Source organism: Colius striatus, chromosome 1, assembly GCF_028858725.1.
Source record: "Colius striatus isolate bColStr4 chromosome 1, bColStr4.1.hap1, whole genome shotgun sequence".
NCBI classification, from domain to species: Eukaryota; Metazoa; Chordata; class Aves; order Coliiformes; family Coliidae; genus Colius; species Colius striatus.
The window spans coordinates 39,531,854-39,554,287 of record NC_084759.1 but is presented as its reverse complement, the minus strand read 5'-3'; positions in this window follow the sequence as shown (position 1 = coordinate 39,554,287).

Here is a 22,434-nt window from a genome sequence, read left to right as displayed (position 1 = left end):
TGAGCACAAAACTAGTCTAGCTAGTTTTCTTATTTTCCATTTATCCACTCCATACTTCATAAGTTTTTGCTTATGAAGATAATATAAAATATTCTTTGTTGAAGTCAAGTTCCATAACATCAAATGTGCCATCATTTCTCTTCCACATTTTATTAAGCATCATCCTGTTATGTGATATTTTTCCTATTTCTTCTTATTTTATCAGCATTTTATTCCCTCTGTATCATTTATTAGATCTATTTCTCCTATTTTTCAGTCTTTTTTTGTAATACTCTTCTCATTGTTTCTTCTGCAAGTTCAATGCTTAGCTAGTCCATATATTCAGTCCTTTGATTTGCCTTTTTAGTAATTAAAGGGCCAGAACAGGTTCACATTCACATCTAAATTAAAAAAAAAAATAATACTTCTACCTATAGGAAATGCAGGGATATGTGTTCACATTTCCCAATGCACCTTGCACTTTTGAACTCAAAAATATGTGCAGAAGACATCCATTTCTGATGTAAACTCATAATCAGTTCTAAAGATCAAACAAGCTTCCCAATTAGTCTATTGAGTTCAACCTACCATTTCAAGTATACTGACATTGGTGGGACACTACACTTTTGAGCCAAGGTAATCTATAGCAAAATAAAATTACAAAAAACATCACAAAGACTGAGAAGTACAATCAAAGGACAAGAACTGCAGTAAGTGGATTAATCAATGTCAAAGCCTTTGGGAGGTTTGAAATGGTTTTGTTCATCTTTTTCTAGATAGTCATGATAAAATGAGAATTGACTTCTGACTGTGGTTTATTGACTAAGTGTTAATGGAATGATGAAGTTATAAACATCTTAAAGAGAATCCTTTATTACAAAATTATTTTAAATATATTGTCTATAGTCCCTTAAAATCTGATTATGTGAGATACATGGAAGTCTGGAAAGGGAAAGTTTTGTCCCTGGTTTAGGAGGAGAGCTTCAAACTGATTTTGCTTTGAAATTTGATGAACAGCAAATGTAGGGTAGGCTCTAAGAATTTTCCTGCATTTTTAGCTTGCATGTGTTTAATTTCTCAACTACAGTTTGTACAATTTCCTCTGCTTCATTGAAAACACTATACACATTTAGTTTGCAAGTCGAAAACATTTCTTTTTACATATGTATCTAATTCCTTATAGTAAATACATTACTTGTGGCTGAGAGGATAATTCATTGTGTAACGAGATTTTTAACTGAACTAAACAAAATTGTAATAACATCACTTAAAGGAATGAATAAACATGTACAACCAGAAAAAACCCATATACTTTCAGAGGGCAATGCCATAAAATGAGATTTAATGTATCTTTGATAGGAATGTCTGGGGAAATAGACTGTAACAATTCAAAGTCTCTTCACTGAGCAACAGTCAGTTCACTGTGGAAACGTGCAAGAGTCAGAAGAGCAAAACAATTGCAAAAGTAGTAGCAAGCAAGATGAACAAGATAGTTTTCACTGAGATTAAGGGCTTCTTGGTTTTTGTTTATTGTCAATATTGTTGCTATAGTTACAGACAGAAATCGATAAAAAGTTATACATTTTTATTAGATTTTCCAAACAGAGAAAAAATTGAATGATATTACTCTTACTTTCTCTTTGTTTTATTTGTGACATCACTAAATGAAGACAAAAAAACCAAAAAACATATCACTCCGTATATTTGCAGGATGTAGTGATTTTGTCAAGCAAAAGTAATGAAAGAACCTTAATGTAGGAAACATCAACCTAGAAATTATTTATCAATGTATATCCTTGATAAAATAAACTATAATTTTCTTATTAAAAAAATTAAATTGGTCACTTTTCTAATTACAGAGCCAAAGCTAATAATTACTTAGAAGAATATTGTTTATAAAAGAGAATTTTTTATTTATGCTATGTAAATTTGGGGAATATCAGGATCTAAACACCATCAAAATCTATTTCTAAACTTTTGAATAAAGTCTATATAACATATATATGTTAATTATATGTAGTATGTATATATGCATGTAAATCTTATATTTATTCTTCTTTTCAGGTACGGTGATTTTTTTAATTTAGTATTTTAAATATCAAAACAAAATAAGATCCTGCTATCTTGGGAATCCTGGAAATGTGGGAAAGAGTAGAATTTCACAAATCAAAGATCTCTTACTCTGTAAGACAGAGCTATATCTCTAATTAGCATATTTTCTGTGATTTCAAGGAAACTTGAGTCACAGATTCAATGCAAGAAATTATTAAAATAACATTTTCCTCAAGATATCTACAACTGAAAATGAACCTCAAATCCCATTTTAGGGATCTCCTATAAAGATCATCAATCAAGATAAAGTTATTGCAATTTTTAAAGCCTATAGATAAACTAATGAAAATTGTCTACAATTTAGATATTTATTGATCCATTTGGATCAATTAGGAAAAAAAAATAATCTCTGATACTTCATTCTTATCTGTAGTGGAAAGGAAAATTGATTAAACAGGAGACTTGAGACTGTGTATTTTCCACAAGCTAAATGTATTAAAAACTTTTGTTAAGGATCCTAAGATTCTAATTACTTATGTACACCTTACCTCACCTCACCTCACCTCATCTCACCTTACCTTACCTTACCTTACCTTACCTTACCTTACCTTACCTTACCTTACCTTACCTTACCTTATATATATCAATCTGAAATTCATGTGTACAACTGTCTACTCTCCAAACAGTCCTTGACCGTCTAAGGAAATTTGCCACCTATCTAAAGCTTTTTACTTTTTTTGGATTTCAGAGTCTGAAAATTCCTTTACTTGTCTACTCAGACCAGTAGAGCAGATTGAAATCCAGGCTATGGTTCAGATTTCTCCTCTAACTGACACAGTTTGGATCTAGATATGGGTGATGAAGACACTTTGAAGCTGTCACTTTAAAGAAACTTATTAAATATTTTTTTTGGTCAGAATAAGGAAACAAGAATGAGAAATCCTCTGAAACATTTCAGAGTTTGACTCAAATCTACAACTTTTACTGTCTTATAGAAATAAGGAGTTATTTCCACAGTTTTTCAGCTTTTAACCTAGGAGTCTGACCTATGGATCCTGAATCAAGATATGAAGTTTACTAAGGCCCAGTTACACACTTAAACCCTGGAAGGAAAGGAATTAACACAAAATTTTTCTTTGATATTTCTCACTGATGTATTCTTTTGTATGCAGAGTATTGTGAATTCCTTTCTGAAGTACCCAGCAATCCTTCTGTAAAGCATAAATATATTTATTTACAAAAATACCAACATTACAGATATTTACAAAACTACTGAAAAATAGACAAAAATATTGGGGAAAGATTAAAAAAACCCTTAGCCAACATACATAAAATTCAGGTGCTTAAGAGCTCTCTTCCTCTTCATATCCACCTCGTAAGACAATAGGTTCATGGTCAATGTTAGTCTTTTTGTGCCACATTAAACCTCATAAGGCCTAGGTTTGGGCAAGTAGTCCTTTTTTTTTTTTCTTTGTGCTTCAGCTCCACCTTGAGAGTTCTTGGGGCTTGGAAAGCTGTCAAAAAGATGTTAACTGACTGTATATTAAAACATTCCTTTCTGCCTCAGTCAACATCATTCACATTTCATTTCCATCTTTTTCAAACACTGAACTGTGTGTTACATTCAAAACATAAAACTTGACATTCATATACATTTATATTAACAAGATTAATGCAAGATGTTTGTTACTGGCTATAATTTCAGCCATCACATCTGAGCCAGCAGACATCACGCTAGCCAACCACTTTGTGATGAACTAAAATTCAACCCTGGCAATGAAAAAAATATGAAAGGATATTTTATAAGTAAAGATTCCCTCATCAGAGTAAATAAATACTTTTGCTTAGTAAGTTTGTCATTGTTTTAAGGACCTTGCTATTTTTAAAAAAAGAAAAAAAACTTAAAAAATAAGTAAACTGCTTAGATGTCTTCAAACTAAAGAGAATTCCCTGAACATTCTTAGTTATACACAGTGTATTTTATAGTTTAACTATGATTTACTTTGGAAAAATTAGAACATTCTAAAAATGTCTCCTTGCTAGTTATTTCTACAGAAGTAATTCTCTATGGATTAAGACATATGCACCCAATGAATGCTAAAATCTGTTCTATTTGCATAACTCTAGAATTGGGAATATAGTTCCTTTAATCAGTCTCCAATAGCCTATTCAGCTTTTCCTTTGAACTGAAACAACTCTACATTCTGCTATATAGGCTTTTGTTGAAAAAGTTTAAATATCAATGCTAAGCTGTATTCCTAGTTCTGTGCTCACAGGCAAGTCATGAGGATTTAGAACAATACTCTGGTAATGTTCTTTATTATGACACTGTGAAGTAATTAGACAGTCTGTACTTTTTCCTGACTTCTGTATTCAACTGCAGCAATAGTCCCACTTATCTAGAAAAAAGACCCTACCAGACACTAAAAATTGCTTAGATTGACTACTATTCTCTGACTACCATGAACATAAATTTTCTTTAAAAGTCTACCAGAAATGATACAAACTAACATTTGCCAAAGCTATCATTCAGTTCTGTATTAGTAATTTATTTACATGTTTTTGCCCAATGTTGAATTCATATATAATTGACAGGTTTCTGACTTTTATCTCAGCCATTGCTTACAGAAAAGGTCACACTGCAGGGACCTTGATGTTTACCCACAGTCCATTTTTTTTTGCTGATTCTGTGACTGCAGTTCTTAGAACAATGTGAACAACATATTAGCTTTTTTTTAGAAGATAGGTAAACTAAAACTTAATATTTTCTTTCAACATTAGGTATGTTATAAGAGCTGGCAGCAGAGCAAAAATATTTCTGAATAAAATGTCTATAGCTATAGTGAAGAATAAGTGATATCAGTTTACATTTCTGATGATTTAACTTATGCACAGAACTGTTCTGTTGAAGCTTCTGCAGCTTCCATATAAGTGAAAAGATGGACGAAAGACAGTGAGAATAAATTGTAAGTGGACAGCCGATTACAGCAAAAAGTTAGTTACTAGGAGTAGAATCTAAGCCTAAACGACTGAAAGAAAATTTTAAGTTACTAGGAGAGGAGTAGAATCTAAGCCTAAACGACTGAAAGAAAATTTTAAGTTCTGGAAGCCAAACTTTGCCAGTGTGACTTAGATTTTTACAAGTAATATAGAGTATATTAGGAAGATGGAATAAGTTTGAAATTTGTAATACATAGCTTATTGTTTACTTAGATATCTATACTAGCCAAAATGCAAACAAAGAGATAAGAAAGATCTATGTGCTTAAAAACCCAATATCCAGAAAATAATCAATTTCACGTGATTTCTAAACCTGCTTACCACTACAGATGTTACCCATTTAGCTTGAGAATTATAAGATTCCTACAGTTCTTCAAAATGTCTTTCAGTCAAGGTAGGTGTTAGTCTTCCATATAAAACCAAGGAGTTGGCTGGCAAAGGTGGTATCTACCTTTTTAGTGATCAGTCATGACAAAGTGGATGTCCTTTTCCTGTATTGTTAGAAAACTACTAGAGAAAAATCCAACAATATTTCAGAAAACATCAAGTTCTTTTGCTATCTCCGGCCCTTATTTGCTGTCCTACTGTACTCCGAACTGGATTGCAATTAGTTTATAACTTGCATATTATTCTGCTGGATCTCTTTCTGACAGTCTAGTGATTTGTCTTCCAAAAGAATTATGTGGAGAAGTTTCCACATAAAATATTTCACACATGGATTGCAAAATCAATATCATCTTAGGGTGAGAAAGACTTAAACCTCTCACTTAGAGAACAAGTACCTTGATTACTCTCTTGTTACTTAATATCCTGGCCAGTAGCCTGAGTGAGAGAAGCATCTTTCTAAGATTGGCTAGTGATTTGGACTTTTCTAGCAAGCTATATTAAAGGAAGATTATTTTATATCTTTTCACAGGAGGTGGCTACTACTCTAATCGGCAGCAGATGGGTGCAGTGTGGATTTACTCCAGTACAACTTTGTATGTAAAAAAATGTTTAATTTGAGAGTGGACACATGACAGAGGTTATAGTCAACTTAGTAGGCTGAACAAGGCTCTTGCATGGTTTTCTTGAACTTCTACATCCACAGAGCATTTTTAAATGATAAATGTTTTGCTGGAGTGCACTCGCTTTTTAAATACCTATCAATTTATCCATACATTGTTCATTGTTTGCACTATGTTGTAACTGTAATTCTGCTTAAATTTAATTTATCTCAGTATTGTATCAAACAAGCAGGAATCAAAAGCACAAGTTACACTTTTAAACCTGTCCTCCATTTAAGAATGGATCTGAAGAAGTTCTCTAGCATGGCTTACATAACCTAGTTCAACACGGACACCTTTAACATTCTTTTAAGTAGATACAATCTGTTTTGAAAGCTTGGTGAGAAAGAATCAAAAAGCATGAAATCTGCAGTTTCACTGCACTTCTCTCTTCATCCTCTATGTACTTAATACTATCACAGAACCTGCTTATATCAGAAGCAGTAGTCACAGTGGGAGTAAATCCTTTTTCTCATGTTTATAGAGCTAAACACTAATCAGTTTATGTCTCTATATTGCCTAGAAATGTCCGAATTGTTGAGGATACTTGAGGCTTAGCTTTTATTCCTTGGTTTGAATTCTCACAGCTATGGTCTCGGTGCAGTTTTTCAACTAAATGACATGCATTTTTTAAAAGTTTTAAATAAGTAATGCACATTTTTAAAAGATGGTGTGGAGGAGTCAAAATAAAAAAAGAAAATTCACACAAGCTGACAACCTCAGGAAATCCAAAGCAAATGACAAAGCCTCACATCTGTTCTCACTGCAGTGCAGAGCTATTTCAGGGACAGCTCGTCAATCTTCCAGTAAGTATTATTTGTAAACAAAGCTCATTGAAAGAGTAAAAACCTCCAAGTTCCTGTTTAATTCTTCAGGTGATTTTTTAATATTTGCATTATTTGGATATAATCTGACTATGTCAGATTTCTAGCTCTTTTTTTGTTTGTTTGTGTATGACCTTTGAGGATATTTTACTTTTTTACCTCACGGCATTACACAATGTATTTTAGAGCAATAGCCTGATTTTAAATACTTTTCCAACTGAATATTTAATTTCAAAGTGGAGAAATATCAACAGAGAAAGATTTTTAGTTTTTCTGCCTTTAGGATATTTTCAGTTTTTGTACAAAACACAATAACTTGATAATAAAAATTCTTCTTTATGCAATTTGTCCCATATAATTTTGTATAGAGTCTGTTTTTCAAGATATAATCTAGCTACTGATGGTGCAACCAAGTTTCAGGGGCGAACCAGTGAAGAAATACTTTGTTAACCTAGCTGTAGTTGTGAATGTGAAGAGAAACTGAACTACTTTGTGTAGATATGAATAAAATACCTTTTAATGTGCCTATAAATAACCATCTCGATCCCTAAAGAAATCCAATGCTGAAGTCATAATAGTTAATCTATTGATTTTAGCTGCCTTCAAAACTAAACTGAAATTCCTACAATGAGAATTTTTATTGTAGACAATGAAAGTCAGAGCTGGTCAGGTCTTGAATGCCCTAATATTTTTTCTGAACTACGTTATAGGGACTGGTATTTTTAAACAGTTCAGGACAGCTTCTTTTCCCTTATCCCATTATAATTCAAGCATAACTGTAATGCTATTTTCACTACTCTAAGCATGACACAATATTATCCCAAGGCATGCAATTGCTTATCTTATTTGCATAGTACTTTAATAGAAACTTATTCCTACAATCAGATAACAATTTCTTTTCATAAAATAAAAAAAAAAAAACTTGGGGCTTACAGTTGTGCTAATAAAATCATTCTCACAAAGCATTTATGATTTAGAAAAGCAAGTTTTGCTTAGTTTTGTTTTTCCTCAGTTGAGTAAGTAGTTATTAAGTACAAGAGACATCCTAAAGAAAGGTTGCTAATATTTTACAAAGTGTTTCCTGTATCTTGACAAACCTTCACTTAAGCTGGTAGCGCTGGTGAAGAAAAAAACTCCAACAGATCTTTTTTGAAGGGGAGGGGAAGGAGGTACCTCTTTCAATAAGGAAAGATTTTACAACTGAGCTTCTATTTATATTCTACGAGCTTTGTAAGAATGTCTGCATGCTCAGTATTGATTATTTTGTGGTTGGATTTGCCCTATCATGTGTCCTTGGAACAGTAAAGCAGAAATCAATTTGCCCTATGCTTAACCTTTCACACAGCTACTGAATTTAGTTATTGCATGTATGGGGCTTGAGAAACAAGTATATCCCCAAGAGAATAATGGAAATTAAAGAAAAACAGATACTGCAATAAGCTTACAAAAACAATGTCACTCACTACATGTTGAATAAAATTCAAAGTTACATTGTGGTTAAAACTCTTAACTCTTCTAATACACATCAGCTTTCATCAGCATGTTCAAATGATATTATCTATTTGGCTTTTCAAACTTTACTATCTTATCTGGGCTTCTTATTCATGACATGCATACCTATTTCTCAGTGAGATGGTCCTAAAGCAACTTACTAAGTTTACTTTATTTCTAAAACAAGCCTTACCATGAGGAAAGGATGCACCCCAACTGACTAGTAAAGGAGACAGCAATATACTGTATGTTGAAAAACAAGAGAATGCTAAGAAGCATTTTGATAACATGAGACAAAAGTCATAAGCTATTATAACACAGATAAGTTCCAAGGCTCAAATTCAGCAATACAAATCTTCAGCTTTTGATATCTGTGAAGTTTACATAATTTTCTGAGAGAAAAAAGATTTTGATACCTGGATCATGCCTTTGAAGTACAGCTGAGCTTATATGTTTGCAATAAGCTTATAATGCAAAATCATTTCTGTTTACTGGTCCTATTTCATGTTGCTAGCACAATAGTAAGAGTAGTTTAGTTTAGCAGTTGCTACAGAGTATGAAGGAGATGTGCAATATATTTAAATGTACATATATATATATATATATATGTCTATATATTTCTACAGATTCTACCATGTGACTATTTATATATAGTGCAAGAGAAACAAAATGGTTTAAAATATAGCTTTTGATATAAACCAAATACTTGAAAGGTATCTTGATTCTGTTTGGGAAAGAAGATTTTCTATAGAATATCTTGGGCATCTTTCAAGATTTGTTTGTGTTGTTTTATGATGTTTTAGACAAATAGTGATCAAAAGAAAAAATCACAAACCCTGAGGAAAACTAACTGTATGGAAAAAAAAGGGTAAAACTCTGTATAACAATAGTATATATCTATACAACAGATTTTAATGCATTTCTGTAATTTCACAGAGAGAAAATTCATTAGTTTGATCCCCAAAAGTGAGCTGTATGTATGATACGATCTTACACGCACAGAAAATAACATAATGTTGATGAGGAGATGGAAATGGAATCTGTTTATGTACTTTTTACAGCATCTTGAAAAGTTTTTCAAGCACAACAGATGGTGAATGTAGTAAAAATCTGTAGTCAGAGAAAGGTATTAGTTTCACCCAACTTTGCACGCAGTACTACATTATTACCTACATCTGCACTAACATAAATTCCTTTTAAATTAAGTGGGGAAAAATTTACACTTTTTGAGCAACATTTATCTGATCTGCTTAAATTTCCACTTTAATATGAGAAAAAAGTGCATAATTAAAGTAATATTTTTTTCCTTCTATTGATTCTAAATGTGACCAATGTGGGTATATACCTCTGCGGCGCAAATAGTTCTTTTGCTCAGTTGAGCAATACTCTGAGTAAAGAGTAATTTTGTTTTTACATGAAAGAATATAAGTCAAACGCCAAATAGTTTTCCAATTCTATGATATCTTCCTTCACTAGGTAACAGAACACAAAAGAGAAGTATTTTTCCATTTCAGCTCCTAAAAACCATAACATACATGTTTCTCAGTCTTCCAAAAATTGAAAGAGTTTTTTTGTTGTCATGGAGGTGGACAAGAAAACAGTTAGGCTTCAAACCTTCCACAAAGTCCTACTAACAATGTCAGAAGGTTTCTTCACCTCTTATCTTCCCTATTCTATATAATGAAGGCAGAAAGAGCTGACATATTAGTAAATTATTCTAACTGTAACTCCACTGTTTTCAGGTTTGAAACTATGAGAGTGAAACTATACGAAACTCTCCTGTTAATAAATATTGAAACTGTACAGAAATATTTCTCATAAGTTCCTAAATCTTTTAAATTAATTCCAAATTGAAACTTTTTATTTATCTAAACATGTGGTAATATTAAAATCATTATGTTATGAAATCTTTCTTGAAAGACACAATAAAAGTAGCAGAACATTCTTCGGAAAGATTTTATCATCCATGTTCTGTATATCTTTTTAACGTGTTCAAATACAAGAAGTGAGGAGCTTTGAATGTCTTCAGTATCTACAGATTTTATATTTTATAGGAATTAGTTCTCTGTAGTTCTTTGGACTGGTTAAGAATGAGCATTAAGTGCTGTCATTCTTAACTGGGTCTATTTTAACTTATATAGATGATTAGATTAAAGGTGTAATTCTTGTACACATTCAGTGCTGCTCTAATTTTAGCTCAAACATGCCAGATTAATGACTGGAGTAAAAACAGGCACGTGCAGAGCCCAACGTAGGAGACAGAGAGTTATTACTGGAACTTTTGTTCAAAGCGCACATTTCTTTCCTATTTGAATATTACTGAAAAATGAGAGGAAAGCATCTGTGTGAGGTATGATATATGTTGAAAAAAGCTATTTAGTAATGGTTGTATTTTTTCATATAAGTTGCTGAAAGCAGAATTCTTGTCAGAAGCCATTTTCCTAAGTGTATATCTCTATGTGTACATTTGGTCAACATTTTTGACTGATTTACATTTTCTTTGCTTTTAAAGGATAGTTGTCAAAATCAATTTTCTTTCCATAAAATACACCTACTTGAACCAAGTCAAGAATAATTAAAAGTTCTGAAAGCCTTTAGCTTTCCCATAACTTGTTTTCTGAGTAAGCATTAAACATATTTAACTGTAGCCAAATAAACCTTAGAGTAGATAGATACTGCAGTTTCGAGCAGCAAAGTTCACACATTTGCACACATACACATACACATGTACATCTATATCTAAATATTTATTACAAGTGAAATGAAGAAGAAAATGCCAAAGCAGAATAAGTTTGTGTGACTGATAGAACAGGATATATATTTTTATCTTCATTTTAATTTTATGAAAATCCGAATTGCTAGGATAAAAGTTTTGTATTTGAATCGCTAGCATATCTTAAAATATATTTCTATTGTGAACTTTCTGTGTTCTGTATATCATGATTCAATTTTGTAGGACAATGTCTTTCTAAACAAAGGACCACAGGATACCACCATGAAATTTAATCATGAGAGACTATTTTTATCTCAAAAAATAAAGCCAAAAAGTTAAGGGATTTTTAATTCTTCAATTGTCTTTCAAATTTAATACATATTATTCACCTTCACTTTCCAGACTTCAGTTTAAAGTAATATAAAATTGTCTAGTTAAAATCAGAATAATTGATTTTTTTGCTAAACTATAGCAAAATATGTCAATCTCATTAAGTATTTAGTCAAACTATATATTCCTCAAAATGTTAAGAAGACATTGGAACCTACAATATTATTACATTGACAATCTGTTTTCAAGAGATGTAGAACATCTAGAGGAGTCAAAAACAGTACATTTTTCTTCATAAAGTGAGGAAATGTTCCACTTCAGAGTTGGACACTAGCTCCTCATGGGACTAAACTGTAATACACATGGAGTAGCAATGGTACTCTTCTCACACACCTAAATTCTTCCTAATCCAGCACTCTAGGTTATCCTAATATCTGCCTTGTACATATTACCAGGTTAAGTCTAGTAGAACTCATTCAATTTCAATAGACTTAACAGCAACACAGTGCTTATATAATTAGACTACAATAAATTATGGCAGGAAAACAGTACAAGCCTTTATATCCTGCCCTTCATTTATAAGTCAAATATTTTACTGTGTAAATCAATAGAAGCCTTGTGTTTCACCTCATTGGATAGATCTAATTGTGCATCTTCAGCTTTTTGCAGATTAAGTTATTTCATAATGAGATCCATTTGTCCATCTTAATGATAACAGTAGTAAATCTAGTCAATTAAAATTTTTTTTAGAAACTCTATGGAACATGACAGCAATTCCAACTTACCTAACTTAAATACCAATATTTTAAAAGTTGATCCTTTTCTACTTTTTCATTCCAAAATGTAAACCAAAATATACTGCTGTAAATGTTAATGTACACCTGTTTTGAGAATGATATTATTAATTCTATTTGTATCTAAAAAAACTGAACAGAAACAGAAAAGAAACACAGAAATATAGACAAAAAAAAATCAGTGCCCAAAGGATAATTCACTGCCAGTTCATCCTATGGCATGCAATGAAAGGGATTCATTAACATGAGAATGATAACACAGAATGCTTGTTCAGTTTTCTTAGTAAAAAAATATGAAAAAATAACACTAGTGAGTGGCTGGGTCAAAACCAACAAAAGATGATGATGTTCTCATAGACTATTACAGCGGGGAATATTGCCCCAGTATATCATATATGACAACATGCTACAGTAATTTAGAAAGCAACTATCATATCAAAACAAGGAGAATACTGCTATGAATATAAGGTAAGAATACTCGCTAAAATAATGTTGTGCAAAATCCCTTTTTTATTACTTACCTGTAATCAATATATAATCAGTTCCAATTACTATGATTCTCTGAATTTCTCTACTGTTAGCCTGTTTTCTTCTCTCAAGCTCTGTTACTACATTAAATATCTTTACACTTTTACGCTCCAATATTTTCATCACGGCCACTTTTTCTTCATCATCTTCAAATTCTTCCTTATTTCTAAAAACCTCACTGTTTTTAACTTTGCTCAAATGAACTGACTTCAGTTCTACGCAAAGGACGCAATTACAATGTCTCATGCCTTATAGCCATACTTTATGAATTTATCTACTTCCACGCTTTCTAAATGCCACAACAGAGTAATGTTACATGAGGCTTGTTTGCTTTCCTTGTGTGGGCTAGAGTAAGGATGTTCTACCTGAAGTCATTCTTAGTTTCTCAGTAGTCTTGGAATAGAGCTTGTTCACTGCTATTTCAAATGCCTGGAGACATGGCAGCTTTTCTCCAGGTGGGTACTCAAGATCAGTATTGGTTTTTTGTTTGTTTTTTTTCTTTGCTCATGTTAACTGTCCTTTGACTGCATCTGAGGCAAGCCTTTATCTTTTCTTCTTAACAACTGATCTTCCATTCAAAACAAAGTTCAGTCAATTCTTTGCTAAGGAGCTAGACTTTCACTCTTGGTTTTGATATCTAACAGTTATCACAGTAGACAGCTTTTCTTTTAGCTTTGTTTTGGACTACAGTGTAACTTGCACTATTGTAGCATGTATTTTTTTCATTCCCTGAAGTTTTTATAGTGATAAGTTAAGACAACTACTTCTTCAACAGTGTAACTGGATGTCAAGCCAACATAAACTACTGTCTCATTTGCATTACACATGGAGTTTAACAGATAATTCTGATCTTTAAGTAATCCAGTTGCACTCCAATTTCTTCTTTCTAAACGATCTACCATGTCACAATTCATTTGTAAAATTCAGGGAGCTCACACAACTGCCAAAAATAATAATCTCTTTCTGAAATTCTGAGTAGGAAAAGCTGAAGTAATCAACTTCTGGTATATTTTCCTCTATCCTCCCTAGAGAACCTTCCCCACAACATGAAAGAAGTCAATCCCAGATTTAACATGACCTCCAATCATCTGTTTCAAGTACCTCAAGGGAAAAAACTCATCTTCCTTCTAAGTACGGTAAAAAAAAATCTCAGGAAAATCTCTATCTTTACTCCATTTGAGTTTGTGTTTATGTATCTACATGCTTATGAAAATGCAAAAAAAAGACAAAAAAAGAATGGACAAAAAGAACACTTCTTTACCCAGCTCTGCTGTGCATATATATTTTAAATTATTACTTTGTTAGATGTTGGGAAGTGCAAAACCATGAACAGAAGCGAAACTAACTAATTGCACATATTTCAGAAGCTGTTTTTCATAATCTGTCATAATTTTATGGCATATCAAAGGGGTTTTTTTCTAGATATTGTAATCATTTTAATCATTAGAGAGTATAAGAAACTCATTAATTACCTTGAACTGCCAAGTTACTTTCTTCCTAAATTACATGTCTGTTTCCTGTTTTATGTGCATTACTCTCCTTTTCAATATAAAATGTAATCTTTTTTTTCTTCTCTTTAAAAGATTTACTGAAATCACACGATCAACTTTATAATTAAATGTTTTGACATGAAAAAGCTTATCTACTTCCCCAAAGAGAGTGGGTGTAGATCGTCCAGTTAAACAAGAAGTCTTTATCATCAAGTACAGGAACATGAATGCAGGATAGGTTATAAATACTGAAATAGTCTATAGTATAATTACCAATTTAAATGCCTTTATAGGCATTTGAAGTAATGATGGACAAGATAATTTAATATTCCATTTTCACTTAATCACAAAGCTGAGCTATCTTCCAGCAGATAGCAATGAGCACTGCTACCATTAGTACTTGATTTCTTTGAGTAGAAAAATAGAAAATGTGGGGTGAGCACAAGGCCATCAACAAAAACATTTCTAGTTTTGGCTTAATACTTTTATTTATTAAATTTGCTAGTCTACTGCCAAATAATCCAGTGCCTTTATGGGAGAGATAAATCCCATCCCATTCTATCAAGCTGTAGTCCCCAAGGAAGGATCCTCTACATGCCTTTACACCAATGCACGCAGCCTGGGGAATAAGCAGGAGGAACTGGAGATGTGGGTGAGGATGCGGGGCTACGACCTCATTGTGGTCACAGAGACGTGGTGGGACAGCTGCTATGGCTGGAATACAGCCATGGAGGGTTATGTATTGTTCAGGAGAGACAGACGAACAAAGCGTGGAGATGGAGTTGTTCTCTATGTGAGGGAGCAATTAATGTGTATCAAACTGTGCCTGGGTGGGGATGAGGAGCAGGTAGAGTGCTTATGGGTAAAAATTAATGGCCAGGGCATGGCATGTGATATTGTTGTAGGAGTTTGAGGGAGCTGGCTGATGTGATTGCTAAGCCTCTCTCCATCATTTCTGAACAATCATGGAAGTCAGGCGAAGTGCCTGAGGACTGGAGAAAGGTCAATGTCATATCAGTCTTCAAAAAGAGCAAGAAGGATCACCCAGGAAAATACAGGCCGCTCAGCCTCACCTCCATCCCTGGAAAAGTGAAAGAACAACTCATCCTAAAAGTTATCACTGAATACATGAAGGATAAGATGGTTATCAGGGGGAGTCAACATGGTTTCACCAAGGGGAAACCATGCTTGACCAACCTGATAGCCTTGTATGAGTGCACAACTGGCTGGCTAGATGAGGGGAGAGCAGTGGATGTCATCTATCATGACTTCAGCAAGGCTTTTGACACTGTCTCCCATAACATCTTCATCAGAAAGCTCAAGCAGTGTGGCTTGAGCTTCAGTGTACCCTCAGCTGATAACACCAATATGGGAGGACTGGCTGATTCCCCAGAAGGCTGTGTTGCCATTCAGCGGGATCTCAATCAACTTGAGAGTTGGGCAGAGAGGAATCTCATGAGGTTCAACAAGGACAAGTGCACAGTCCTGCATCTGGGAAGGAACAACCCCATGCACCAGTACAGGCTGGGGGTTGAACTGCTGAAGAGCAGCTCTGCAGAGAGAGATCTGGGAGTCCTGATTGATAATAAACTGAACATGAGCAAGCAATGTGCCCTCATGGCCAAGAAGGCCAATGGCATCCTGGGATGCATCAAGAAGAGTGTGGCCATCAGGTCAAAGGAGGTTCTTCTCCCCCTCTAATCTGCCCTGGTGAGGCATCATCTGGAATCCTGTGTCCAGTTCTGGGTTCCTCAGCTCAAGAGGGACAGGGAAGTGCTGGAGAGAGTCCAGCGCAGGGCCACCACGATGATCAGGGGACTGGAACATCTTTCATATGAGGAAAGGCTGCAGAAACTGGGACTGTTTAGTCTGGAGGAGATTGAGGGGAGATCTTATTAACATTTATAAATATCTAAAGAGTGGATGTCAGAGGTTGGGACATCTCTTTTTTTCTCTAGTAGCTAGCAACAGGACAAGGGGTAATGGGATGAAGCTGGAACACAAAAAGTTCCACTTAAATATAAGAACAAATTATTTTACTGTGAGGGTGATGGAGCAGTGAAACAGGCTGCCCAGAGGGGTTGTGAAGTCTCCTTCCTTGAAGGTCTTCAAGATCTCTAAAGATCCCTTCCAACCCCTACCATTCTATGATTCTATGATTCTATGATCTGTTCTAAATTTGCATATATTATATATTACATATATTATCTGCCTTTTGACTGAATGATAGTAATTCTGTGAGCTGAGTAAAATGATCAGTGTTCCCATAGCTTGGCTTAATAGAACTCCAGACATACTTCTACTCTTACAGATGAATTATGAGGTATCATGTCATATTTCAGAGATGAGTGGTTTGTAGCCTCATATCATTGGACATTTCTGGCCCACACTTCAGCATTTCACAATCAGGTCACTATACAAGAGAGAAGTGCCTTTAGGTTACTCTAATTTCTACCTGTAGAAATGGACATTTTCGTTGCAGTTTTGTACCGATGATTTTCAGAACATAAAATGTTACTGAAACCTCATCTAGCATTACTATTATATGAGTGTTCTGGAATGAACTAGCTGTTTATACCAAAGTAGCATTCAGCTGACAGACTTGGGAACAGTTCTGTTCTTGGCTATTCTGTCTAAAGGGTAGGTGTGGGAGAAAATAAATTTGACTTTCTTTTTTCCTTCAGAAAGATCTTTTGACTTATAAAACTTGTATGAAACTGTATATGATATATTCATACATTTAAAAGAACTTTCTGTATCTTATATCTCATGATTTAAGTTTGATTTTGTGAAGCCATAGCATACTCAGTGCTTCTTAATGAGTGTTCAAATGTCATTCTGAAATAAGTCAGTGTGTCACAAACTGCATTCTTTAGCAAGTAAAGAACAGTCTGGAAAACAGGTGGATAGACAGTTTAAGTATAGTTTCCTAGAATCATAATCTTTTGTATCTGGTTGTTTTTCAGCATTATAAGATGGTCTTGACTACCAACTTGAAGCTCTGCAATGTTCCTTTGACTGACTGTATTCTTATGTATGTAGCAAGGTCAGACATGTTTTGAAGAGATGTCTAGTGCTTTCTCATTTAAATTAAAAAAAATCCAAAACAAACCAAAAGAACCCCTCATACTTTTCAAGATAATACATGAACTCATGCTCTGAGTTATTCTGACATGGAATCTATAATATGACACAATTGAATTACTGGTAAAAAAGTCCTTGATTACTGTACATACAGTAAATCACAGGGAACAAAATCTGAAACACTTTTTACTTTATCAGGAAAAGTATTAAGAGTGAAGTGACTATAACTGAAATTCAAAATTTCAATTTTTTATGTGTCAAGAGAGAAAAAGAGCATAAAGTGACAAGGAAATGATTCTTTATTTCTGATTATTTTTTAAAAAAAAATTAGATTAGATACATTTCCAGAGAGATATGCTTTCAGTAACTTCTAAAAGTTAATCTAATATTGTTCTATAGGTTTGAGATACTCAGGAGAACAGATAAGATGATCTAATCTCTCTTGGTCTTCAAATATAAAAATTTGTGAAAACTGTAACTGGTTTTTGAACTCAAGATACAACTTGTGAGATAGCTATTTACAGAAATACATTTTCAGCTAATGGAAAACCAGAACGTTCTGTGAAACTCACGTTAAAATTAACTGATCAGACATTGTACTTACTATCATCAAATGTTCCAAATTAGTCTCAAATACAGTTTATAACAGCTATCCAGCCTGAGAACTTAAAGATATTGATGTTTAGATAAATGTTCTATACAGCAGGGAATATGTGAACTGTGAAGGCCAAATACCTTTTTGGACTGTCAACTCAGGGTGAGGAATTATATTCAAATAAATCTAAAATGTCTCCAGGAGTCAAATGGGATATGAATTCAGCCCAAATATCCTACAAAACAGAAAACCATGTAGACATGTTTAAAATTACTGTATTACTCATGATGGCTAAATTTAATCCAAATTAAATCATCTTAGCTGAGTTTAATCTTATAGTATTTTAACCATCTAAAACTTAGACGTTTAAAAATGGTGCACATATCTAAAGATGGACTACTGTCAGTGTAGACTCATTCTTATAGGTCTTATAGGAAATATGGTCTGTTTTGAAACAGGGACTGGAGGCCAGACAGGGTATCCCAGGACATATGTGGTGGTCCCCTGGCTGGGTGTCAGATGCCCATCAAGCCATTTCTATCACTCTCCCTACTAAGTTGGATAGAGGAGAGAAAATATAACTAGGGGCTTGCAAGTTGACATAAGGACAGGTAGATCACTCGGCAATTACTGTCATAGGCAAAACAAACTCAATTTGCTATCAATCAAAATGGAAAAGACTGATGAGAAATAAAACCAGATTCTCAAAAATACCTTTGCCCACCCCTTCCTTCTTTCTTGGGGACTATCTCCTCTCTTCAGGTGGCACAGGGGGACAGGGAATGGGTGTTGCGGTTGGTTCATCACACATAGTTTTTATTGCTCCTCTCAGAAGAGGAGGACTCCTCATACTTTCCTTGCTCCAGTGTGGAGTCCTTCCAATAGGAGATAGTCCTCCTCAGACTTCTCTGGTGTGAGACTTTCCCATGAGCTAAAGTTTGCAAACTGCTCCAGTGTGGATCTTTTCCACAGAGGAAGCAGTTCTCCAGGAACAGACTGCTCCAGTGTGGTTCCCCCACAGTATCACAAGTGCTGACAGCAAACCTGGTCAGGTATAGATTCCTCTCTCCATGTATTCACAGGTCCTGCCAGGACCCTGTTCCAGAGTGATCTACCCATGGAGTCACATCCTCCTTCAGACATCCAGTTCCTCCTGCATGGGGTCCTCTCTGAGCTGCAAGTGAATCTCTGTTCCACCATGGCCTCCACGGCTGCAGGGACAGGGCCTGCTTCATCATGTGCTGCACCACAAACTGCAGGGGAATCTCTTCTCTGGCACCTAGAGCACCTCCTCTCCCTCCTTCTTTACTGACCTTGATGTCTACAGATTTGTTGTTCTCACATTCTTATTCCCCTCTCTGCTATAGTTTTGCAGCTCTTTATTAATGTCCTTTCCCTTCTCACATATATCAATCACAGAGGCATTACCATTATCATTGAAGGGCTAGGCCTTGTGCAGTGGCACTGGCACTGTTGGATACAGAGGAAGTTTCTCAAAGAAGCCATTGTTATAGTTCTTCTGCTTCCAAAACGTTGCTACATAAACACAATAAATTGTATAAAATAGTTACTAATGTCTGCTGTAAAGGAACTAAATTGTATTGCTACATTACCGTCATCTCTGGATTGTTGACATGTAAATGTAACAATCTGCATTGTTCATGTTTACACATGTATTAAGTGTGAAAGTTTCTATAACAGTGAAAGGAGTTGAAGTAAATCCTGTCACAGTTGCTATAGAATAACTGAGCTCACTATATACCCATGTCTACAGTATTTAGTTTGCAAATTGTATGTGAAGCATTCACAGTAGTGACAGTAGATATGACAAAATAGCAGTGTAGAAGTCCTGAGACCTCAAAATCAACAGCTGATGTCCAGGCAGGATATCCTGTGGTATCTCAAATGCCATTAACTCCTTAGCTATGAAATTTATCGAATGTATAAATCACTTTGACTTTAATAGGTACTTAGATATTAACTTTCAACAACAACCCCTAAACATACAGATCAGACTATATTTATCTAGCTTTACAATATGTCTCTAAATGCTTCAGATAGTTTGAATTTCTTATATATTCTTATATATTCACTGGCAAGAGATTTACTTCAAGAATAGGATTCATAGGAGCAATGTGTCATTTTCTAGGGCTACTAGTAGATGCCCATCTCTCTCAACTAATTAAAGCAAGAAGAAACAACACAACATTTCAGATATATAACCGCTTCATTAGAAGAAGACTTAGTGATTCTTACTAAAGAAATAATTAAATTAATTTTAATCTGACATTTGGCAGGAAACACTTGAAATAATTTTCTGCTATTTTAGCAGGATTTGTGATCTTTATATGTCACTATTAGTACTAAAGGACTACCCAGAAGCATTAAATGTAGCAAGTATTCTGTAAATTTGAATAAAAAAAGCCAAGTCTTCCTATGGAGTTTAAAATCTAATCTACAGCAAACTATCCTCCTGCAACAACAGAATAGCAACCCACTGAGGATGTCAACGACCAAACTGAAATTTTCTGAGCTTTTTTTTTGTTGCAATATCCTTTGCACTACTAAAACATTGGTGATAAATTTCAGTAGTAAAAGAGAATGAAATGATTTTAAGGTTTTGGACTGTTTTTTCATTTCCTTAGTATGAGCTATGGCTACAGGTTCTATTTCACTATGAAGATGACCTTATCATTTTCCAGCCATATCATGTAGCTCAAACAACCTAATGGTTCAGTATAAGAAAGCAATTATATGACTAGTAAAAAACAACCATCCAATCAACCAAATAAAACAGTCAAAAAATAATCTTTTAAAGAAACAAAAAGGAATTGAATCAAAATTGTTTTGATGTTAATTTTAAGCAATAAAGTAGATTTTATATATAATTATTTTATAAATTTCCAATGATGGGATAGTAAAAGCTATTTTGGCATACCATAGGCATTTGTTTTTAAAATACTTTGAACTTGAAAGTGGTTTGAAAATGGAAATACTGTGCTTGGAGTCTTGTGATCAGCATCACAGAATCCATCTGGATTGTAGACACTAACAATATACTCCAAGGACTGATGCTGGGCCCAGTACTTTTTTAAAATCTTCATTAATGATCCAGATGATGGGACAGAGTAAGTCTCAAGAAATTTTAGGATGGTGCAAAACTGGGAGGAGTGGCACCATCAAATGACTGTGCTACCATTCAAAGTGACCTTTACAAGCTGAAGAAATGGGCTGAAGTTCAAAAAAGAGAAATACCAAATCTTACATCTAGGCAAGGACAGGACATCTAGGTCTCCAGGACAAGTTGTGAGACTATCTGACTGGAAAGCATCTTGACAGAAAGTTGCCTGAAAGACTTACTGGACAAAAAACTGGCCATGATCACAAGGGAAAAAAACAAAATAAAAAGAGTTTAAGAATAACATGACAACTTGACATCTAACTGGATTATACATTTTGATTCCCCACGTGCTGTGTTAGCTGTTCTCACATCTGACTATAAAAACCAGCAATGATACTAACAACTATTATGGAAAAAAGGTGTAAGAAACACAAAGAACAACATTCAGAGTTATTATATTTTAGTAGAGATACAATTCTAAAACACATATGAAGGCCAAAAATTATTTCTAAATATGAGAAGTCTGTGAAATTGCAAAAATATAATCAAACCAGTTTTGGGTTTAAACAGACACAGACTAGTAAAGTTTAGCTGAACACTAAGCCTCTAAAATGAAGACATTTTAGAACTCTCTTGTGTAATGGGGAAAATTATTTGAAGGATTTGCCTTTTATACTCACCTCTTTTGAAAGTACTAAATAGTCATGCCTGAAAGCAAGTTGTGAACAACTTTAGTCACTGCAGTACATAGTTTATTAGCTATGTTACAAACACATGAATTCTAGTAATACTGGTTAGCACAGCATAATAGCTTCTTGTGCTCGATGCCAAACCAATTTTATCAGTACTGCTCCTAAGAAATTTGACCTTATAAAACAAATTGTAACTTTATCTTTGTAATAGAAATAAGATGTCACATGGCTGAGCAAACGCAGTGTCTTCTGTGAGTAACCACTGAAATTAAAAATCAAGCTATCAAGTGCAAACTGTCACATAGCTTAATGTTAATTAAAATTCTCTTTTGCCATAACTTCCAGAAGGACTTTTTTTTTTTTTTACAAGAGAATGTGTTAAGATGTATTTCATGTTCTACAAGGAAATGCCAGTCTTGTGCCACATTGTATAAAAAATTGCATATGAGGGGGGTTTTTCATTTCTTTTTAAAGGCAATTATATTGCCTCAAAATGCACATCCAAAAATGTTTACTTATATTTCCAAATCAACACTAATTAATCTGCTTTTTGAGTGATGAGATAGTTTGATTAACTGCTGACATTTATTTATTTATTTGTTTTATTCTGGGAGATGTTTATGAATGTATCATCTCTCCTATTTTTATTGATAAAGTTCATGTATTTTGTCTAGATTGATTCTTGACATACTTTC